The sequence below is a fragment of the Oryx dammah genome, unplaced genomic scaffold (genome assembly GCF_014754425.2).
Source record: "Oryx dammah isolate SB20612 unplaced genomic scaffold, SCBI_Odam_1.1 HiC_scaffold_5, whole genome shotgun sequence".
In the NCBI taxonomy this organism is placed as follows: Eukaryota; Metazoa; Chordata; class Mammalia; order Artiodactyla; family Bovidae; genus Oryx; species Oryx dammah.
The window spans coordinates 51,646,023-51,662,918 of record NW_024070189.1 but is presented as its reverse complement, the minus strand read 5'-3'; positions in this window follow the sequence as shown (position 1 = coordinate 51,662,918).

Sequence of the window (16,896 nt, the reverse complement as noted above, 5' to 3'; positions counted from 1 at the left end):
GAAAAGGCACGGACTGCAGGTGAATAACATGTATTTCACAATTGAACATTTATTAAGCATAATTTCCTCCCATCAATTTGTTCTAAATTTCATCTTGCTCTGTGAATTTCAAGAATCCTTTCTTTCACCAGGAAGCACCACTGTGGGAGCCTCTATTTTTTTCCTTGTAAAATAAAAAAATGTGATCAAAATCAAATAACGTGCTTTTTAGTATGAAAATGTTATTGTAAAAGAACTGTGAACTCACCAAGGAAAGATATTTTTTCCATCTCCTTAAAAGAGGAGTTTTGAGATGAAGAAAATAAAACAGGTGTGTTTCATCAACTCCAGAACTGGCCCTCACATAGTACTCAGATTTCTCTTTTGTGCCTCTTTCCAGTTTTGTATTTCCTAGGTGGCCTATTAACCTTACTTGGAACCAGGAAAAAGCTAATTTCCAATAACTAGCTTCTAGCAAACTGTCTCCTTAAATGTTCTTAAATCCACCCCTTCTTTTATCCATCACAACACCTGCTACGCTCTCACATAGATTACTCAACAGCCTTCTCACCATTTTCTACTCCGTCCTATTTCTCCCTCTTAAAGTGTCTATGCCTTATTCCTGCTGGAAATATCTTTCTAAAAGGTAAATCTGATGTAAAATTCCTATGTAAAACCTCTCAACAGCTGTCTTATCGTCCAGATAAAATTCCAACTTTATGGTCTGGTGTCAAGACCCTTGAGGATCTGGTGCTAATGCGTGAACAGCCATGTGCCTGGCCGCCCCAGGGACGTCTCTCTGCTGCACTACAACTTGTTCATTGCAGTCACTGTAATGGGTCTCTGACAAAATAGAGTAGGGCTGAATTTTGAAAGAAAAGCTTTTAAATAAAATAAGTTCTTTTTCCTACATGTTTTTCTAAAAGTTTTTCTTTTCATAGGTTTTTTAAGTCCTTAGCCTTGATTTTCATGTAAAGTAGGAATCTGTCATTATTGTCTTTCATATGAGCAAACTAGTTGAATCAATGGCATTTAACCAGCTAATATCCTTAAAGTGGACATTTTCAATTTGGGGATTTTTAAAAGAGATCTTAGAAAGGTTTTTTGAGGTTAGGCAAGCAACAGTTCATTAAAATTTGACCCCAGCCAGTTTTTCAGTGTAGATTTCTTAAACAGAATACAAAGAGCCCAATTGATAGATTTAGCACATTAAACTTCATCAGGAGGCACTATGAACAAAATGAAAAGATCACCTTTAGACTTAAAATATACATTCATCATGCATATATTTAACAAAGGTCTAATATAAACGGTATGTAAAGAACTCAAATTAATTTTTTAAAAGAGCAAAACAACAACAAAAACAACAACAGAGACATGGGCTAAAGTTTTTCAAGAGTTTTAAGAGACCATTCACAAAAGTGTCAACCTAGCAACCTGTTTTAAAATGCTCAATTTTCTTAGTCATTAGGATAGACAGGATAAAACCACAAGAAAATGTTCTATATGCTTAGAAGTTTAAGAGGGTATATTTCATGTCATATATTTTTTACTAAAATTAACAACAAACAATGGAAAGCAGCAGAAAAGAAAGGCAAATAATGGAAGACTGTGGAGACAGAATGCTGGTGAGGATGGGACAGTGGTGAACCCTTGTGCTCTGCTGATGACAAGGTATGTGGTAGAACTATTTTGGTACAATAGACCTTACCTTTGTTGCCCTTAATGGATCATTGCTGGGGGGCCTGGGGTTGACGGGTTGTGGGGCTGTGGATCTGGCTTAGGGTCTTGAACCTGGAGCAAGATCTGTTTACAGAATGAGCAACACAGGAGTTGAAAAAGCCTGCAATAAATAGTGTGCGCTCAGCCGTTTCAGTCGTGTCGAATCCTGTGCGACCCTATGGCTGTAGCCTGCCAGGCTCCTCTGTCCATGGAATTCTCCAGCCAAGATACTGGAGTGGGTTGCCATTTCCTCCCCCAGGGGATCTTCCTGACCCAGGGATCAAACCAGCATCTCTAATGTTTCCTGCTTTGGCAGGCAGGCTCTTTACCACTAGCGCCACCTGGGAGGGTCCAGTGCAAAGAGTGTCCAGAAGAACATGAATCCACAGAGCTCTACAGAGGGCCAGGACCAGATGTAGGCCAAGAGCTCTAAATAGGTAGACAGACGGACAGAGCTGAAGTTTCCCAAGCCATTGCTTGACCTCAGGAAACACAAGAGCAGGCTCCACCCTGCTACACTCTGTAACACTCACGAGGCAAATGGCGTTGATGAGAATTGTAGGGAGCCCCAATAATTACAGATTGCATTTTTCATCAACCTGGTAGGGTGGAAACTCAGTTCTATTGAATTCTATTTATTAATAACAATGACAACAAATGGGACACTTTTTACATACCCTTGTTTGCACAGTGCTAAAAAAAACCTCATAGAACCTTCTATAGAAATTGTAGAATGTAAGAACTGGTGTGGTGAAAAATCCACCTGCCAATGCAGGAGACACAGGTTCGATCCCAGTGTCAGGAAGATTCCCTGGAGGAGGAAATGGCAACCTGCTTCAGTATTCTTGTCTGAAAAATCCCATGGACAGAGGAGCCTGGAGGACTACAGTCCATGGGGTCACAGAAGAGTCAGACAGGACAGAGTACTGACTGACTGACTGATACAAATGAATCTGATCCAGGAAGCTATGTGATTTCAAAAATCACAAATACAGGACCACAAGCAAAGAAGCACCCAGGTAATTCATCCAGCAATGTTTCCACAGCCACAGGGTGCTTAGCTGGAAAATAACAATGTTCTAAAAATTAAGGGCATCTCCAAATAATTTTTTTAATTAATTAATTTATTTTTTATTTTTCTTTACAATTCTGTATTGGTTTTGCCATACATTGACATGAATCCACCACCAAATAATTTAAAATGAAAAAAGCCAACAAGGCAAAAAGCCAGCAAGAAATGAAGGTGGAGCCCGCTTGTCTTTCAAAGCAAAAGTTGCCTCATACTGCCCTCTGGTGGATTGGAATAAAAATGCCTCCAGTCAATCCTGTTATTCTATTAACAAATTAAAAGTGAGCTTTATATATATATATAACCAACACCACAGTTCAAAAGGAGAAGACTCTTGAGAGTCCCTTGGACTGCAAGGAGATCCAACCAGTCCATTCTGAAGGAGATCAGCCCTGGGATTTCTTTGGAAGGAATGATGCTAAAGCTGAAACTCCAGTACTTTGGCCACCTCATGCAAAGAGTTGACTCATTGGAAAAGACTTTGATGCTGGGAGGGATTGGGGGCAGGAGAAGAAGGGGACGACCGAGGATGAGATGGCTGGATGGCATCACGGACTCGGTGGACACGAGTCTGAGTGAACTCCGGGAGCTGGTGATGGACAGGGAGGCCTGGTGTGCTGCGATTCGTGCAATCGCAAAGAGTTGGACAAGACTGAGTGACTGAACTGATATATAACCAAAGCACTCTGCTTGCTATTGCCCCGAAACTAACACAATATTTTAATACTACTATTTCAATAATAGTAACAATAGGACCTCCCATATAGGGTGTTCTATTTAAACAAGAAACTCTACATGAGTCCTTAGAAAAGTGTTGGATACCTAAGAGCTCAATATAGAATTTATTCTTCTTATTGTTGATTTTATCATTTTGATATATTTTCAAAGAATAAATTTGTATGTACATGAATAGAATCTTGATAATTAGAAAAATTATCAAGGGATTGTCTTAGAATGGTTTGATTATATGCATTGCTTTGCGTGTTCTTTGACATCTATAAGCTGATTAAATTACCTTAACCTTGGTTTTCTGTAATGTATACCTTAACATTCATTTCCCAGTTATAAACACACCTTAAATATCCTCTCACCAGTGATTTTAATGCTATCCTTTTTCACTAAAAACTAAAGCAGATGAGTCACTTGCTTTAAAACGTATGTGTAGAGAGAGAATGCCTCATTCTCTTTCCTGAGAAGACCCTCAGGAACATCAGCGTTTATGCTGGAGTATGTGTCACGTGGGAGATGTTCTAGGTCTTTGCCTTCCCGTGAGTTAGCTGTCTAAAAGTCAACCCACATGAATACAGCAGTGCTTTCTTGCTTCTCCTGACCTGGGGGTCAGTTCTGACCCCCTCCTCAGGCAACCTTGTTCCCAGGGCCAGGCCCGTCTCTCCACGTGGCCACACATCCTCCAGTGGGTGCGCTGGGCTTGTCACATGGTGGCAAGGCTTTCCTAACAGCCAGCGAGGGCAAACCCCAAGACATAAGCACACCCTGCCAATGCCCATCTGCCAAAGCAAGTCACAGAGCCAAGCCCAGGCCCAGGTTTCCAGGGCAGAGGGGGAAAGAGGCAAAGTTATTCAGTAAGTCCCCTACATACAAATGAGTTCCGTTCTGAGAGCATGTTTGTAAGTCCAATTTGTTCATAAGTCCAACAAAGTTAGCCTTGGTACCCAACTAACACAGTCAGCTATATAGCACTGTACTGCAATAAGTTTATAATACTTTTTGCACAAATAATACATTAAAAAAACAAACACAAAAAATAAAGCAAACAATCTTACGGTATAGTACCGTGAAAAGTACAGTAGTACAACAGCTGGCATATAGGGCCTGGCATGGAGTGAACAGGCAAGAAGAGTTACTGACTGAAGGAGGGAGAGAGGTGGGAGATGGCAGAGCTGAAGGATAGTCAGAGAGAGCAGATGGAGGGCAAGCTGCAGTGTCAGACACATCTGGTGTTGGTGGCACAGGTTCTGGTTCCTTGCTGGAACCAGATGCTCATTGGCATCTTTGAAAGTTCACAACTTGAAGGTTTGTACATAGGGGCTTGCTGCTGCTGCTGCTAAGTCGCTTCAGTCGTGTCTGACTCTGTTCGACCCCATAGACGGCAACCCACCAGGCTTCCCTGTCCCTGGGATTCTCCAGGCAAGAGTACTGGAGTGGGTCGCCATTGCCTTCTCCGACATAGGTGATTACTGTACTACAAACGGGTGTGTGTACAGGCTAGGAGAAATTTGTGGACACTTTTTGCCAACTACCACAGTGCCCAAGTCCCAGGCTCTGAGAGTACTGGGCATCTAAGCCAGCCCACAAAAAACACACAGCCTCAGTGGTAGTAGCAGACAGACTCTGAGTGCTTTCCAGGCATCTCCCACATCAGTAGGGACCAGGCTACCACTAATGGTAAGAGAAGATTATTTTAGGGAGGAGACTAAGACAAAAAAAGAAAAAGATTCAAGTCCCTATTTTGCAGCTAAACACCATTCAGTTGCCTTCATTGGGAACATGGGCTCAATGTTTCTAGATATTCTTATTGTTCCACAGATGCAAGAAACCTGGATTTTTATATAAAATCTGATATTTAAGTGCTGAAAACTAACTGAATTTCTTAAACTTTGTGCAGAAGCAAGTACATTCTCTAGGGGTTGGGGAAGATCAGATGGTATCCTTGACTCTTTCCTGCTGGAACTAAGTGATTTATGTCAGTATGGACTTGGGAGCACTCTCTTCTTTTTAAAATGTATGATGCAACATATATAAGCTGCTTGCACAACTCAACATCAAAAAAAAAAAAGCCTGATTAAAAAATGGGCAGAACTAAACAGACATTTTTCAAAAGAATAAATGCAGATGTCCAACAGGCACATGAAAAGATGCTCAACATTGCTAATAATCAGGGAAATGCAAATCAAAACCACCAGATATCACCTAATACTTAAATACTAGTCAGAAAGGATGGCTATCATCAAAAAAAAAAAAAAAAATCCCACAAATAACATATTTTGACAAGGTTGTGGAGAAAAGGAAACTTTTGTAGATCTCTGATGGGAATGTAAACTGGTGCAATGTAAACTATATAAACAATGTAAACTATGAAAAACAGTATGCAAGTTTCTCAAAAAACAAAAAATAGAACTACATGTGGCCCAGCAATTCCACTCTTGAGTATATATCTGAAAGACACTCATTCAAAAAGATACATGCACTCCAATGTTCATAGCAGAATTATTTATAATTGCCAAGATAAGGAAGCAACCTAAATGTCCATCAAGAACGGATAAAGAAGATGTGGTGTGTATATACACATGCACACACGCACCGTGGAATAATACTCAGGCATAAAAAAGGAATGAAATCTTATAATCTGCAAGAACAGATGGATTGACTTCGAACACTTTATGCTAAGTGAAATAAGTCAGAGAAGGACAAATACTGTATGCTATCACTTCTATGCAGAATCTAAAAAAGTACAACAAAATAGTGAATAAAAATGAAAAAGAAACAGACTCACAGATACAGAGAACAAATTAGTGGTTACCAGTGGGAAAGGGCTGGGGAGGGAGCAGTATATGGGAGAAGAAAAGGATTATTATGGGATACTATGAAATCATGTGAGAAACTTTTGAAAATTGTAAACTATAAAATTTAAAGAATCTTTCATTCAATTAAAAAAAAACTTACAAAAAATTAAAATGTATGATGTACAATGTAGGAGGAACCCCAGAGCAATAGCTATACTTGTCAGGAAGTGTGAGGGGAAGTGCCTCAACACTGAATAGGGCTCTTCAAATTCCATCTTCTGTGGCATTTGCTACAGGAGGCCTGGATCTCAGTAATTTGTGCATGGATCTGAGCATCAGATGGATCGACTTTGCTGCTTACCAACGTTCTTCTGTTTTACTTGTTAATTTTAAATCCCTTTCAAGAACTCAAAAGCACAACTCAGAGCCAGACTGTTCAGGTTGAAATTCCAGCCTTATCAATTACCAGCTATGCAAATTTTCTATGCAAATTTGCTACCTTATCTATGCTAACAGTGCACTCTACATATAAAGACACAAAGCAGTTTTTCTCTGGGTCTTATTCATTGTATGCATATCTACTTTCCTTATTATACCCTGATTATAATATTAACAATACTAGAAAATATTTACAAAGCTTTTATCCTTTATTATATAAGTTGAGCAATTGTCGTGCATTGTATCCATTAACACTCACGACAACTGTATCAAACAGCCTTCTATTTCCATTCTATAGATGGAGGAACTGAGCTCAACAATTGAGTAACTTGTACCCAGTTTCAACAGTTGGCAAATTGGTAATGTCATTATTTGAACTCAAATAGATCAACTGCAAACATGGCTACTCAAACTGGTATCTGCAGGCCCTTGAGGGACATACTCTTCAGGTTTTCACAGTCATCTCTAAATTTTTTAAATTTCATGTTCAGTTTGGTTATCCTAAAACACTGACTTCCAGCTCTTCTTGACTACCTGGATGACCACTTTCTATGCAAGTATTACTGTATAATACTTCTGTAATGGTTCTGTATAAGTAATATTTATTGTATAATACTTTTATATTACTGTATAATACTCCTACACAAGTATTACAGTATAATGCTTTCTACACAAGTATTACTATATATCTGGTCCCATCGCTTTGTGGAAAATAGATGGGGAAACAATGGAAACAGTAACAGACTTTATATTTGGGGGTTCCAAAATCACTGTAGATGGTGACTGCAGTCATGAAATTAAAAGACGCTTGCTCTTTGGAAGAAAAGTTATGATCAACCTAGACAGCATATTAAAAAGCAAAGATATTACTTTGCCAACAAATGTCCATCTAGTCAAAGCTATGGTTTTTCCAGTAGTCATGTATGGATGTGAGAGTTGGACTATAAAGAAAGCTGAGTGCTGAAGAACTGATGCTTTTGAGCTGTGGTGTTGGAGAAGACTCTTGAGAGTCCCTTGGACTGCAAGGAGATACAACCAATCCATCCTAAAGGAGATCAGTCCTGAATATTCATTGGAAGGACTGATGCTGAAGCTGAAATTCCAACACTTTGGCCACCTGATGGGAAGAACTGACTCATCTGAAGAAACCCTGATGCTGGGAAAGATTGAAGGCAGGAGGAGAAGGGGATGACAGGATGAGATGGTTGGATGACATCACTGACCTGAGTTTGAGTAAGCTCCGGGAGTTGGTGATGGACAGGGAAGCCTGGTGTGCTGCAGTCCATGGGGTCGCAAAGAGGCGGACACAACTGAGCAAGTGAACAAACTGATTACTGTAAAAGTATAGCTCAGGTCTTCCTTGATAGCTCAGTTGGTAAAGAATCCACCTGGAATGCGGGAGACCCCAGTTTGACTCCTGGGTCAGGAAGATCCCCTGGAGAAGGGAAAGACTACCCACTCCAGTATTCTGGCCTGGAGAATTCCGTGGACTGCATAGTCCATGGGGTTGCAAACAGCTGGACACGACTGAGCGACTTTCCCTTTCATTACTGCATGGTTTCTGCGCCTGCATTCACACCTGTGCTTATGCTTACCTTGGCACCTGGTTGCACCATTTCAAGTGTCACAGGCTAATAAGAAAATAAGAGAGGAGCCAATACGCTAATATCGAGCTCAAGCCACGGGAAGGACAAACGACATCACAAAACCAAGGTGCCTTGGTATTACTAATGGAAAAGAAAAGTGGTGGTAGACATCATGGCCCACAGCATGGGAGGCAGGGCAAGTCGAAAAGGGTCCCCACCCCAGAATCACCACCATGCATCCAGCCTTTGTTTCAGTAAAGCAAGATCCATCTCCCCCATAAAACTGTGTTAATTTGAATACCGTCTTTTTTTTATAATTAACTTCCAACTGCATTTTGGTTTTATGGTTTTATCTAAGCTCTAAGCATAAAAATAGGGGGCTTCCCTGGTGGCTAAGTGGTAAAGAATCCACCTGCCAATGCAGGAGACCTGGGTTCCATTTCTGGGTTGGGAAGATCCCCTGGAGGAGGAAATGGCAACCCTCTCTAGTATTCTTGCCTGGGTAATCCCATGGACAGAGGAGACTGTGAGGCTACAGTCCATGCGGTCACAAAGAGTTCGACAGGACTGAATAACTAAGCATGCGTGCACTCAGGCATAAAAAAAAACGTAGATTTATGCTTTCACTTATAGTAAGCAACATTATAATAAAAAATAAAGTAAACCAGCTAAGTTTTTTTTTTTTTTTACATTTAAAAAAGAGTCAGCTTCTTTCTCAATTGTAAGAACATGGAACATAATGGAATGGTTTAGGGTTTGGGTTCTAAAGTTACCCTATGTGACTGAGTTTCAGCTCTAATACCTATGAGCTGTGTGACCTTGGACAAGTCACTTCTCTCTAAGATTCAGTTACATAATTGATTAAATAGGAGAAATCGGATTGCTGTGAGAACAAAATGATACAGTAAGTAGTTGTACTTAGCGCAACAGAACTGACTATAACTGACAATGTGGACAGTAGAACCCACAGATATAATTGCTGGAGAATAAATGGATTCATTTGTAGACTTGGCTGCAACTGTGATCCTGAGTTGAGAATTCACTCGTTAGGAGAGAATTCACTTCTTGTACAGCAGAGCCTGTCGCTCATGAGACAAGAGGTGCAATCACTGTGGTTTATAGGCAGCCATTTAATTTCTTAGAACATTTCCCTTTTATTTTTAAGAGTAACTCTCAAAACTCTGGGATTGCTTCCAGTCAGGCAATTAGATCCGTTTCCCAGAATTAGTTTCTTATTTCCAACTAAATGCACTTTTTAAAAACTCATCATCTCTTTGCATGTCTTTGTGGTCCAGAATAGAGGAAATTTACTGCCAATATCACTTTATTTCATTAGAGAATCAGCGTCCTGCAATAATTTCAGAGGAATAAAAATAATATTTATAAGAAAGAATGTGATTCTAAAACATCGTAAATATTTGATTGAGACAATGACAGTTTCAAAAATTATGTAATAATATTAACCACTATACCAGTGGACAATGTCTTAAGTGAAAGAAACCTAGCCGCTTATAGCCAGTGCTGTGCAGTAAAAAGGCCATGCATTTTAGACTTAGATTTAGTTTTGAATCCTAGCTTGACTGGTAGTAGAGCAAACCTGAAAAAAAATTCTTTACCTCCTTTTTCTTGATAGCTTTATTTCCAACTGACAAGGAAATACCATTTTGATAGCATAAATTTTAGCAATTTCTACTTCTTTTCTTTCTACCCTCTCAGAAGGAACTTCTGATCCAGTAACCTGCTGAAGCTATTTCAGAGTACTTGACATGGTACATTTCACTCATTCTTTCTTTCACTCATTTTTTCTTTGGCAAATAATAACCAATCAACTGCTATTTGCCATGTACTCTAACAGTGGCTGGAATTTACTGGCGTGAAGAGGAGACAAGTTGCCTGCTCTCAAGGAGTTTGTCTTTCATTGGAGAAGTGGAAAATAAATACAGAAACAAATAGTTAAGCAAGATAAATTCAGATCTGAATGGGTGCTGAGCATGATGCTAACAAACCTAGTCCATAAACAGAGAATGGGGTCTCCACTGGAAGGCTGCTTTAATCAGGATGGCCATAGAAGTTCTCACTAGTTAGGGAAGTCAAGAGTTGAAGAATAAGAAGCTGCTGGCTGTGTGAAGATCTGAGCAAAGAGATCCTACACACTGGGAATCGCAAACGTAGGAGCTGTGATGAAGAAGCTTGGGCAAAATCAAGGATCAGTCTATATGGTGGCTGAGGCACATTAAGTCAGGTAACTCAGGAGGAGATGATCTGAGTGAGATCACATCAGATCAAGTAAGCTATAGTTCAGTTCAGTCCAGTCACTCAGTCACGTCCAACTCTTTGCCACCCATGGACTGCAGCATGCCAGGCTTCCCTGTCCATCACCTACTCCCGGAGTTTGCTCAGACTCTTGTCCATTGAGTCAGTGATGCCATCCAACCATCTCATCCTCTGTCATCCCCTTCTCCTCCTGCCTTCAATCTTTCCCAGCATCAGGGTCTTTTCATATGAGTCAGTTCTTCCCATCAGGTGGCCAAAGTATTGGAGTTTCAGCTTCAGCATCAGTCCTTCCAATGAATATTCAGGGCTGATTTCCTTTAGAATGGACTGGTTGTATCTCCTTGCAGTCCAAGGAACTCTCAAGAGTCTTCTCCAGCACCACAGTTCAAAAGCATCAATTCTTCAGTGCTCCGCTTTCTTTATAGTCCAACTCTCACATCCATATATGACTACTGGAAAAACCATAGCTTTGACTAGATGGACCTTTGTTGGCAAAGTGATGTCTCTGCTTTTTAATATGCTGTCTGGGTTGGTCATAGCTTCTTCCGAGGAGCAAGCGTCTTTTAATTTCATGGTTGCACAGAATTGAAAGAGATGCGTGTACCCCAATGTTCATCGCAGCTCTGTTTATAATAGCCAGGACATGGAAGCAACCTAGATGTCCATCAGCAGATGAATGGATAAGAAAGCTGTGGTATATATACACAAAGGAGTATTACTCAGCCATTAAAAAGAATACATTTGAATCAGTTCTAATGAGGTGGATGAAACTGGAGCCTATTATACAGAGTGAAGTAACTAGAAAGAAACACAGCAATACAGTATACTAATGCATATATATGGAATTTAGAAAGATGGTAATAGTAACCCTGTATGAGAGACAGCAAAAGAGACACAGATGTATAGAACAGTCTTTTGGACTCTGTAGTAGAGGGCGAGGGTGGGATGATTTGGGAGAATGGCATTTAAACATTATAGTATCATATGTGAAATGAATTGCCAGTCCAGGTTCAACACATGATACAGGATGCTCGGGGCTGGTGCACGGGGATGACCCAGAGGGATGTATGGGAGAGAGATGGGAGTGGGGTTCAGGATGGGGAACATGTGTACACCCGTGGCAGATTCATGATGATGTATGGCAAAACCAATACAATACTGTAAAGTAATTAGCCTCCAATTAAAATAAATAAATTTATATGTAAAACATAAATAAAAGTGGCTTTCTACAAAAAAAAAATAAATGCATATAATGCTAAAACTGGCATTTATCTGAAGATGGTAAAACTTCTTATAATAAATATATATAATATGTGAAAATAAAAAAAATAATAATTTCATGGTTGCAGTCACCATCTACAGTGATTTTGAAGCCCAAAAAAATAGTCTGTCACTGTTCCCATTGTTTCCCATCCATTTGCAATGAAGCAATGGGACTAGATGCCACAATCTTAGCTTTCTGAATGTGGAGTTTTAAGCCAACTTTTTCACTTTCCTCTTTCACTTTCATCAAGAGGCTCTTTAGTTCCTCTTCACTTTCTGCCATAAGGGTGGTGTCATCTGCATATCTGAGATTATTGATATTTCTCCTGGCAATCTTGATTCCAGCTTATGCTTCATCCAGCCCAGCATTTTACTTGATGTACTCTGCATGTAAGTTAAATAAGCAGGGTGACAATATACAGCCTTGACATACTCCTTTCCCGATTTGGAACCAGTCTGTTGTTCCATGTCCAGTTCTAACTGTTGCCTCTTAACCTACATACAGATTTCTCAGGAGGCAGGTCAAGGGGGTCTGGTATTTCCATCTCTTGAAGAATTTTTAACACTTTGTTGTGATCCAGACAGTCAAAGGCTTTGGCATAGTCAATAAAGTAGATTTTTTTCCTGGAACTCCCTTGCTTTTTTGATGATCCAGTGGATGTTGGCAATTTGATCTCTGGTTACTCTGCCTTTTCTAAATCTACCTTGAACATCTGGAAGTTCACAGTTCATTTACTAATGAAGCCTAGCTTATAGAACTTTGAGCATTACTTTGCTAGCGTGTGAGATAAGTGCAATTGTGCTGTAGTTTGCACACTCTTTGGCATTGCCTTTCTTTGGGATTGGAATGAATACTGACCTTTCCAGTCCTGTGGCCACTGCTGAGTTTTCCAAATTTGCTAGCATATTAAGTTCAGCATTTTTATAGCATCATCTTTTAGGATTTGAAATAGCTCAGCTGGAATTCCATCACCTCCACTAGCTTTGTTCATAGTGATGCTTCCCAAGGCCCACCTGACTTTGCATTCCAGGATATCTGGCTCTAGGTGAGTGATCATACCATCATGGTTATCTGGGTCATGCAGATCTTTTTTGTATAGTTCTTCTGTGTCTTCTGTGTATTCTTGTCACCTCTTCTTAATATCTTCTGCTTCTGTTAGATTCATACCATTTCTGTCCTTTATTGTGCCCATCTTTGCATGAAATATTCCCTTGGTATCTCTAATTTTCTTGAATTGATCTCTAGTCTTTCCCATTCTATTGTTTTCCTCTATTTCTTTGCACTGATCGCTGATGAAGGCTTTCTTATTTCTCCTTGCTATTCTTTGGAACTCTGCATTCAGATGGGAATATCTTTCCTTTTCTCCTTTGCCTTTCATTTCTCTTCTTTTCATAGCTATTTGTAAAGGCTACCCAGACAGCCATTTTGCCTTTTTGCATTTCTTTTCCATGGGGATGGTCTTGATCACTGCCTCCTGTACAATGTCACAAACCTCCATCCATAGTTCTTCAGGCACTCTATCATATCTAATCCCTTGAATCTATCTGTCACTTCCACTGTAAGGGGTTTGATTTAGGTCATACCTGAATGGAATTTGGATTCTATTCCAAGTGCGATTGGAAATCATCGAAGGATTCCACTCTGGGGAGAGTGATAGGATTGGACTGCTGTGTGGGGAGTACATTGTAAGGAATCAAGAGAGGGAAACCAGTTAGAAGTCTATTATCATGGTCCAGGTAACAGATGATGGTAGCTTATACTGAGGTTACACAAGAGAAGGTAGAGAGAATGAAATTAGAGGGAAGTGAATGGAGTCAGCACATGATCTAGAACTAGGATGAACAGAACCATTGTGAAGTATTACTCCTTCAGTGTCTTTAATGCTCTCAATTTAAAAGTGGAGATAAGGATTACATTGCCCTGTTGTCCTTGCCTGCTTCATTGAGACCCAGAAGAGCGAGAGAACATTATTTGGCTCTGATGGCACAGAGTGCTAAAATTTACATCATCCAAAGAATACACACATCTGTCTAGAGTTCTGAAACATGCTTCTGCTCTCTAGGGCCTTAAGAGCTAAAACAAAGTACATTTACAGAAAGAAAAAATTCAATGAACATGTTGGCCACAAAAAGTTTTAGAAGGATTATAAACTAAAGAAACAGTTTTATTTGTTCAGGCTTTGATATGTGGAAATTGGAGACCATGTCTTTTGGAGCAGTAGGTAGAAGTTGCTTTCTGTTTATTCAGTTCTGAAATATTCCAGTTTCCCTGGTATTTTGAATAAGAAGTGTGTGTGTGTGAGCATATTCTTACAAATTTTCTCTGAAGAGCTCCAAGCTCACCCCGTAAGTCAGAACACAGAAAATCAAGACATTGATACAGAACGCAGGAGTTAACTGAGAGATATTAGTGTGTCTGTGCTTGGAAATTTCTATATCACTATAAAAATAAAGTATAAAACATTATAGTTTATTCTAAACATTCAATTTGTATAACTTTCAAATAATAGCTTGATCTAGACCTTTGAATGATAAGCCTTTCAAATTCAGCTTAGGTTATCCACAAAATAACTATTTGCTCAAGAATGTGGTGAAACAATGAAACATAATTTTCAGCATTCACATATTCAAAACAAATTATTTATTTTGTATAAAAGCACTAATAGCTTCTCTATATTTTGTTGACAAACATCTTGATAATAAAAATAAACTTTTTAATCTCATCTTTTTCTTATTGCTTCAAAACAGTGATGGAACTTTAATTTATAGAATTCACATACTTGTTCAGAGAAACTAAAGCAAGTTTGCATGTGCGTGCATGCGCTAAATTACTTCAGTTGTGTCCAACTCTTTGCAACCCTATGGACTGTAGCCCGCCAGGCTCCCTCATGGGAATTCTCCAGGCAAGAATACTGGAGTGGGTTGCCATGCCCTTCTCCAGGGGATCTTCCTGACACAGGTATTGAACCTGCGTCTCTTGTGTCTCTTGCATTGGCAGGCAGGTTCTTTACCACTAGTGCCACCTGGGAAGCCAGTCTGGCTAGCACTAAAAGGGCATGTATACTGCCGAAGAAAAGAAATACTGAAAGGTTTCTAGAAATAAGAAAGAATACTGCTGCATGCATGGGAAGACAGATTTGGGTATCTAAACACAACTGCATCTCCCAGGTCCCCTGTCCAGATTTGCAGTCACCCTCCTTTGCTGACCACATTTTGGGCATTGTGACATGCTCTTCAGACAACTGGAATAGAGATTCCTCTAGCAGCCCCATTTGTTCTTTGTCACAAGGAGAGGTTGTACCCGAAGAAGACAGCTGGCAGCCAGAGGTAATCAGTCTTGAGGTTTTGTCCATCCAAGGCCTGACTCAGAGGACATGAGGAGTGGGAGTGGGGATGGGAAAACATTGCAATGTATTCAACCCCTTCATGACTATGTTCAAGATGTCACAGCGGTGAGGCTATACAGTCCACGAGGAAGATCTTGATACAGATGAAGAACCAGATGCTCTCAGAATGGAGACAATAACTTTCTGATTTCCCCACAGTTAGAATATAGCAGGACAGAGACCAAACCAGCCCTTCAGTTCAGTTCAGTTCAGTCGCTCAGTCGTGTCCAAATCTTTGTGACCCCATGAATCGCAGCACGCCAGGCCTCCCTGTCCATCACCAACTCCCGGAGTTCACTCAGACTCACATCCATCAAGTCAGTGATGCTATCCAGCCATCTCATCCTCGGTTGTCCCCTTCTTCTCCTGCCCCCAATCCCTCCCAGCATCTAAGTCTTTTCCAGTGAGTCAACTCTTCGCATGAGGTGGCCAAAGTACTGGAGTTTCAGCTTTAGCATCATTCCTTCCAAAGAAATCCCAGGGTTGATCTCCTTCAGAATGGACTGGTTGGATCTCCCTGCAGTCCAAGGGACTCTCAAGAGTCTTCTCCAACACCACAGTTCAAAAGCATCAATTCTTCGGTGCTCAGCCTTCTTCACAGTCCAACTCTCACATCCATACATGACTACTGGAAAAACCATAGCCTTGACTAGACGGACCTTAGTCGGCAAAGTAATGTCTCTGCTTTTGAATATGCTATCTAGGTTGGTCATAACTTTTCTTGCAAGGAGTAAGCGTCTTTTGATTTCATGGCTGCAATCACCATCTGCAGTGATTTTGGAGCCCCCAAAAATAAAGTCTGACACTGTTTCCACTGTTTCCCCATCTATTTCTCATGAAGTGATGGGACCGGATGCCATAATCTTCGTTTTCTGAATGTTGAGCTTTAAGCCAACTTTTTCCCTCTCCTCTTTCACTTTCATCAAGAGGCTTTTTAGCTCCTCTTCACTTTCTGCCATAAGAGTGGTGTCATCTGCATATCTGAGGTGATTGATATTTCTCCCAGCAATCTTGATTCCAGCTTGTGTTTCTTCCAGTCCAGCGTTTTTCATGATGTACTCTGCATAGAAGTTAAATAAGCAGGGTGACAATATACAGCCTTGACGTACTCCTTTTCCTGTTTGGAACCAGTCTGCTGTTCCATGTCCAGTTCTAACTGTTGCGTCCTGACCTGCATACAGGTTTCTCAAGAGGCAGGTCAGGTGGTCTGGTATTCCCATCTCTCTCAGAATTTTCCACAGTTTATTGTGATCCACACAGTCGAAGGCTTTGGCATAGTCAATAAAGCAGAAATAGATGTTTTTCTGGAACTCTCTTGCTTTCTCCATGATCCAGCGGATGATGGCAATTTGATCTCTGGTTCCTCTGCCTTTTCTAAAACCAGCGTAAACATCTGGAAGTTCACGGTTCCTGTATTGCTGAAGCCTGGCTTGGAGAATTTTGAGCATTACTTTACTAGTGTGTGACATGAGTGCAATTGTGCGGTAGTTTGAGCATTCTTTGGCATTGCCTTTCTTTGGGATTGGAATGAAAACTGACCCTTTCCAGTCCTGTGGCCACTGCTGAGTTTTCCAAATTTGTTGGCATATTGAGTGCAGCACTTTCACAGCATCATCTTTCAGGATTTGAAATAGCTCTACTGGAATTCCATCATC